General features: G+C 40.1%; 1 pseudogene; it reads left to right on the top strand.

The window, feature by feature from the left end:
* Positions 1 to 2,894, top strand: LOC137273680 (uncharacterized; annotated as a pseudogene).
* Positions 2,895 to 7,607: the final 4,713 nt, after the last annotated feature.

Below are 7,607 nucleotides of genomic sequence, written 5' to 3'. Positions count from 1 at the left end.
ATGTGTATGTGGGAGGAAAAGTTCCTGTCTCTCAATATCAGAGTGCATCTTCTGAAAATTCACAGTAAGGCTAAGGGTACGACCTCCTCATCGTAATTAAAAAAACCAAACCATCAAATAAAAACACTGGTTACACAACATTCCCGTTTCCTGTTGATTGGATTCAGTCTTATTGTGCCACTTGGTGCAATAACCAGCCCAGAATGTTTAGACTAATTCTTTTAACTGGATACATAAACATTAATCAGTATGATCCGATGCATCTGCGCACTTGTATATTGCAACACCATGCTCATAATCCTTTCAAACACGTCGTAAAGCGTGCTCTGACAAACTGACACCAGGAAATTATGGCGATCTCAAAACGAGGCTCTACCGCTAGAAGGGTTTGGTGGTCTGGTTTGGAACTGATATTATATCAGTCTCATTCTGCGTTACAGAACTACGCTGAATATGCTTAAAAACACGTAACAGGTGTAACCGGTGAAGTAGATGCATTGTGAATCATTTTACGACATCATCAAACAGAGACAGTCTATTACGTCTAAGTTCAGGTCATGCTGTCTGCACCTCTCCATAAAGCATAGAGAAATCTAGATTGTTTATCTATAGAGATCCGGTCCGTCTAAGGGTTGTGTTGTTAGAACGTGTGGCATAGCGGATTATGTCTGAGGGTCAAGGTTACTTGGTACTTTGTCATCGTACAATCCACCTTTGTTACGAACTCTTTGGGGCCATTAAGTAACGACTATTTCAACGACAGGCATTATGGGCAAAACAGCGAAAAGATCTCATGCACCCATATGTTGTTATCATTCCAAACTTCTAAATGCCTCACAAAGAAGTTATCGCTAAAAATTGTGCTTTATGCTGTAGCTCCAAGGACGCGTTATAGCAATCAGCTCGTTATAATCGGTCCCTGCCACTCCAGTTTTACATTGTGTACCCAAACCTTGTTGGGCGTCGTTTCTCCAATACACATATTAGGTCATCTCTTGCTTTCCCAGAATAACCGCATTTGAGGTTTTTGTTTTGGAGGGACAGATTTTACTTTTTGCTAGGAAGACCGCTTCCCAGGTTTTACTTTTCCTAACTTTATGTGAACATCAACATTCAGATCTTTCAAGATTAAACTCACAATTCAAATGTTTTCACAAGCGGGTGTTGAACCGCAAATCGCAAAACATTTGTGTTTAATTGCAAACGCTCTTCCGCACGGCCACCGGATCGACGAAGGAGGTGGGGTTAAACTATTATAGTTACTGTCATTAAATTGATTTTACGTGCGCTTCAGTCATTGCTATGTAGCTTCATTAAATGCTCATCTACATTGTAATTTCCCCTCATTTACGGTATATATGTTAAAGAAAACACTTCTCCTCGGTTGTGGTAGAAAATGCTAAAATCATCCAGGCCGGAAAATTTCCCTCCAGACACTTGTCGACCTAAACCTCAGAGGCATGTTTTCTCCTATACATACATTCACATTACGTTCGTCTGTTATGTTAGCTTTGTCTGTTGCAGAGAAAATCACCAAACTTGGAAATGATCCCACTGAGTTGAAACGTGTCCATCCTGCTGTTCCTTGTTGCCCTCAGCGAGAGCAGTAACATCACAGTATCTTCGTTGGCAACTCATAGAAATGTATCCTCATCACCTCCAGCAAAGCAAAGGCCTCATAAAACACCAGGAATCGTCACCACCCACACAGTAGAAAGAACAACATTTTATGTTAATCATATCCTAAGGCCCATCGTTTCCGGTTTAGTGATGAATGTCATCGGATGTTGTGTACTTCTACACAAATCGTCACGTCGCATATCCTAACGTTATGTGACTGTGGGTTCTCCTCTGTGGAATCCTGCGACTGCCAGCTGACATATGAACGCAGTATGACGTCATGTATTCTAATTACTTGTCATCTGTTTTGACTGTTTCAACTAAGCACTACATGGAACTCGCCTTTCCCAAAGTGTCCGCAATCATCATCTGTCTTTTGGCTCTTGAGAGACTGATTGTCATATCCTTTCCGCTCAAGGCGAAGACTTTCTTCCTCACTCATTGAGCATTGCTCTGTTTCTTATCATATGTATGTTGCACATCCCTAAAAAAATTCAAACGCGCTTTGTTTGGGGAGTCCATTAAACACTAAATCAGTATGCATATATCATTCAGTAAAAAACTATACTTTTCATTTGTCATTTGTCATTTCTAACAATTTACGACAATATAGTAATTAAAATATTTCTCACATATATTCCACCGTGTCTTCTTCTGGCATTGAACATTGGTATGTGGATTTAGTTGACTGTAATCAGACGTCGACGGAAGTCCCTCTTTGGCACAGCTGAAAAGGGGTGAGGGGTGAGTTTAGTTTTCCGCCACACTCAGTAATATTCCTGCCACATGGTGGTGGTTTGTAAATAATCGAGTCTGGATCAGACAATCCAGTGACTACCAACATGAGCATCGATCTGAGCAATTGGGAACTGATGACATGTGTCAACCAAGTCAGCGAGCCTGGCCACACGATCCCGTTAGTCGCCTCTTACGACTAGCATAGTCGCCTTCTGTGGCAAGCATGGATTGCTAAAGGCCTATTCTACCCCAGGACCTTCACGGGCCCAGCAGAACAGGAACACTGGAAGGTGACATTGACCTTGATGACAATTTCAGCGTTTTTCTTAGTCGTGTATATTCCGTTTATCTCTGTACATGTTCTCGAAACACACATTCCACAACGATTTGGGCGTACCGGTCCGGAGAAGAATTTCAGAAACATGCTACATTCTTTGACGTCTCTCGGTTGGTCCATTAACTCAAAGTTGTTCCTCAAAGCAGGACCTGACCATGTCAGCACAAAAACACACAGTCTGGACCACCCTGACCAGTAGCTCACAGGGTAAACAATCGTCCCCAGTAGGATCCAGCGAAAGAGCGACGGTGGGGTAGTCTCTAATATCACTAATCCCATGAAACACAGTGTAAAGGTAGTACCTTGTACCTACACAGTAATAGGGAAGTATACTATAGCATCCCAATGTAGAGAAGAGAAGAGGATACCGATTGTACTTGCACACGGACTAAATACATGTTGGTTTATGGTAATTATAACACCGAGTTTCCTTCCTGTAAATGTTGTCTCGTTCCCTATTATGTCGAAATTGGCAAATGTAAGAACTGTTCCAATAAAGTATTACGACTGAAAGCTATGTTCAGAATAAAATGATTGATTAACTGATTGAGTTATTGTTGTTTAATGCTGTACTCGGAAGTACTCCAGGTAAAAGACGACGATCAGCAAATATTCGAGTCTGGACTCCGCAAGCCAGTGATCAACAGCATGAGCATCGTTCAACGCAAGTCAGCGAGCCTGACCACCCGATGCCGTTATTTGGTTATTATGACAAGCGTGGGCTACTGAATAACTCGGATAACCTACTTAGAGCACTGTAGGCGGGGCTAGGGACAATAATATGGTTTATTTACTGTACTGTGTCAATCTCATTCGAGATTTTATAACAGTAAGTTAACCCATGGAATGTTGACTTTATTCGTTGTAGCGGTAAAAAACAATACAAGTTCTGTAAATAGTTTCTATATACATATTACTCGTGAACTGAATAATATACAAACTACCTTTGGCCACTTTAATCCATATGAAATAACAGACAATGCGTACATCACTCTTTTATGGATGCTTCAAACCCGAATGTTGAACATGTGATGTGCATACAAATTACGAAATTACCCAGTTGCACTCAATATTATGTTCTTAATTACCAATACATTACTACTGTTTATACCAATCTGATATATTTGTTTACATAATTGTTGTGAACTCAAAGGCATTCACAAATCGGTGAAAGTGACGGTGATAGTCAAACAATGATAAACAGGTATTGAGCATGTACTCCATAATTCCTAATATTATCAAGATTCATAAGTATGTGTGATCCCATATGGATACTGATCTGTGTGATCTCATATGAATTTTGATCTATGTGATCTCCTATCGATGTTGATCAAGTGATCCCGTATCAATATTTATCTGTGTGATCCCATGTCGATGTTGATATGTGTGATCTTATATGCATGTTGATCTATGTGATCCCATATCGATCCTGACTCATATGATGCCATATGCTGATCTATGTGATTCTACATCGGTGGTGATCTGTGTGATTCCTTATTGATGTTGATCTATGTGATCCCAAATCGAACGTGATTTATGTGATCCTATATCGATGCTTATCTATGTGATTCCATGTAGATGCTGATGTACGTGATGCCATATGAAATCTAACTTTATGATTCCATATCAGTGTTGATCTGTGTGATCCCATGTCGATGTCAACCTGTGTAATTCCAGATCAGTGCTGATCTCTCCGATCCCTTGTTGATGTTGATCTATGTGATCCCTATCGATGCTGATCTGTATATTCCAATACTAGTATCGATGCTGATCTATATGATGCCATACGGATGTTGACCTAGGTGATGCCATATAGATGATGATCCATGTGATCCCATATCTATGTTGATCTATCTGATCCCATACCGATGCTGAACTGTATATTCAAATGCTAGTGTCCATGCTCATATATATATATATATATATATATATATATATATATATATATATATATATATACATATATATATATATATATATATATATATATCCGATCCCATATCGATGCTGACCTGGGTGCTCCCTGATTGATGCACATCTCTGTTTGTCTGCTACACACAGTGGCTGCACCATACCCTATTAATGAACCCGAGAGAGGTGTGGTAGCCTTTTGGTTAAAGCGTTGGCTTGTCACGCAAAACCCAGGGTTCGATTCCCCACATGGGTACAATATGTGAAGCCCATTTCTGGCATGATGCGTAGTGATACTGCTGAAATATTGCTAAAAGTGGCATAAGCCCACTCATTTCTGAACCTCCCGAAAACGACCAGACAATCCAGTGATCAACAACATGAGCGTCAATTTACACAATTAGGACACGATGGCATGTCTCAACCAAGTCAGAGAGCCTGACCACCCGATCTCGTTAGTCGCCTGTATGTATGTTGTAGATAATCCCAGAGAACTGGAATGATATTCTCCAGTGTCATGAAGACCACGAGTCTGGGCGTGAGAAACCATACTGTCAGACTAGGAGATTCGAACCCTTTTTCAGGATAGTTTGAGCCTTAATTCAAGGTCCAAAGTGTGAGAAAGCGATTTGGTCTGGCCAAAAAACACCAATAATCTGAAACATCTTCGATCGGAAAAGATTTTAATTCATATGAAAATTGCATTTTGTTAAAGTCGTATATGAACCTTTGTGAAAAAAGTAAGTTTTAAATTCCTCACACAATCTGCAATATTCGGACATGTAGTGGTCTGCTTCTAAATTCTGTTCAGGATGCTGTTGCTAATAATCCCAGCAAACACATGTCACCGTAAAATATGTTGAGTTGGGGCAGTTTTGCCCAAAGCTACGTCTCCGATATTCATAGGTAATCGATCGATATCAAGCTAGGGATTATAGGTACCTATTACCAACATCTATATTTAGTCCTAAAAGCGATATAATAGGATAAATGAACCAGTGCTAAAAAGAACTACACATAATTAAAGATAAAGTGATAAAACTATACTGAGAGATGTCACACGTACCGACCCAACCAGGAACAAACCAAACTCGCAAAAACGCAAAACTACTTTTTCTAATGCAACACGAAATGCACATACATACTGGCATTATAAATCAGCCCACGCGACACGCCAGCAACCTAGTTGTGAAAAACACATGTTTAATTCACATCGTAAGAGAGAGAGAGCTGATTCGAATGGTAAGAGAGAGAGAGCGCTATGGCTGAACAATGAGCTCATGGTCAGTGCCAGAACTTCCAGCTGCATCAGAGGAATTGTCATCATACTGATGGAACGACTAAGACAAACTGCCAGTACGTCAGACAGGCCTTGAAGTGGTCGACCACGTCTGACAACGTCCGGTGATGATCACCACATCTGGACAATTCTTTTTGTAACGTCGACGTCAACAGCAGCGACGGCACTTGGCCACCGTATCAGTCGATATACAGTGTACTAGAAGAACATGGCATTCGACCACGACGACCCTACCACGGACTGCGTCTGACTCTTCAAAACCGATGTCTTAGACTGACATGGGCCAGTCGGGATGGACGCTGGTAGATGCGTGATTGACGACGTGTGATGTTCACCGTCCTCAGTAGGTTTTGAGTAATGACGGTCGGGCTTGTGTTAACAGACGGGTGGGTTCAGCGCCGAAATGCGTTCAAACTGTTTGAAGCCAGTAACGTGATAGGAATGGGATTTGTGGCGATCTCAAAACGAGAATTTTGCTTGTTGATGACAATTTGAATGCTCGAAAATACAGGTTTGGGCAAAGAGTTGTGAGGTTATTTCTCCAGCAATTACAACATCGCATTATCTGCCAACACGACGGGTTTTGATGTGTACTGACGTCAATAGTGGACACACTTAATATTGATTTAACATATGATGACATTGTGGAGAAAACCATACCACGTCCTTCAGTGTCAGTCTAACGATACTTTCGACGTATTTTGAAATGAAATTGTGTACATTTGCTGTACATCTGAACTATATTTTGAAACATAATAAATATTAATTTATGTATGTTTTTCTTTTCTTTTCAAGTTTGGTCAAACACCCTGCATACTTTCTGTTTAACACTAGTTTCGTATAAGCATTTTGACCCATGCAGATTCTGTTTTATATGCGGAATGGTGATACATACCAGATGAGAAATTTTCCTAAATTCATTCACAAATGATGTTTCGATTTCATAACAGGAGAAAACGCGGAAATCATCCTTTAAGGCTACATTGATTGGCTGCACTGTCTTCGAAATATCATTAAGCGTTTTATATCATGTATCTCGTTGAATCCACAGGGGCTTGTATTGCTGAAAATAATACGTCCTGGGTCCAACAGGCGTACACTGATATCCATATATATATAAAGAAGGAAAGGGATCTAACGTGCACAAAGTTGTCAAACACCCCACTCTCGATTATGGGCGAATTCTGATTGGGAACTTGTAGAAAATACAGCAGTGATTCTTACTGAAATAAAATAAAATACCAGTATTATTTTTATTTCGTGGCGCGATATATCGTGTTGGTGCAAGCCTATTGAAGGAATGTATCTGGGAATTTATCTGGCCTTATTTCAGTCAGAATCGCGGCTGTATTCTATCGTCTACACACAAAACTGATACAACAAAATGGTTGTTCAGATCGTCTCTAAACACAACAGATAAAATAACATGACTCTTCATAATGTATATAGACACTACTGATAAAATAGCATGACTGTTCATATCGTATCTAGACAGAACGGATACAACAACATGATTGTTCAGATGGCATCTAGACACAACTGATAAAACAACATGACTGTTCAGATGGCATCTAGACACAACTGATAAAACAACATGACTGTTCATATTGTATCTACACTCAACTGAGAAAACAACGTTATTGTTCAGATCTTATCTAGACACAACTGATAAAACAACATGACAATGTATGTGGTATCTAG

The sequence above is a fragment of the Haliotis asinina genome, chromosome 1 (assembly GCF_037392515.1).
Source record: "Haliotis asinina isolate JCU_RB_2024 chromosome 1, JCU_Hal_asi_v2, whole genome shotgun sequence".
NCBI classification, from domain to species: domain Eukaryota; kingdom Metazoa; phylum Mollusca; class Gastropoda; order Lepetellida; family Haliotidae; genus Haliotis; species Haliotis asinina.
Note: the sequence above shows the minus strand (reverse complement) of the source record. Positions and strands in the feature narration are given on the sequence as shown.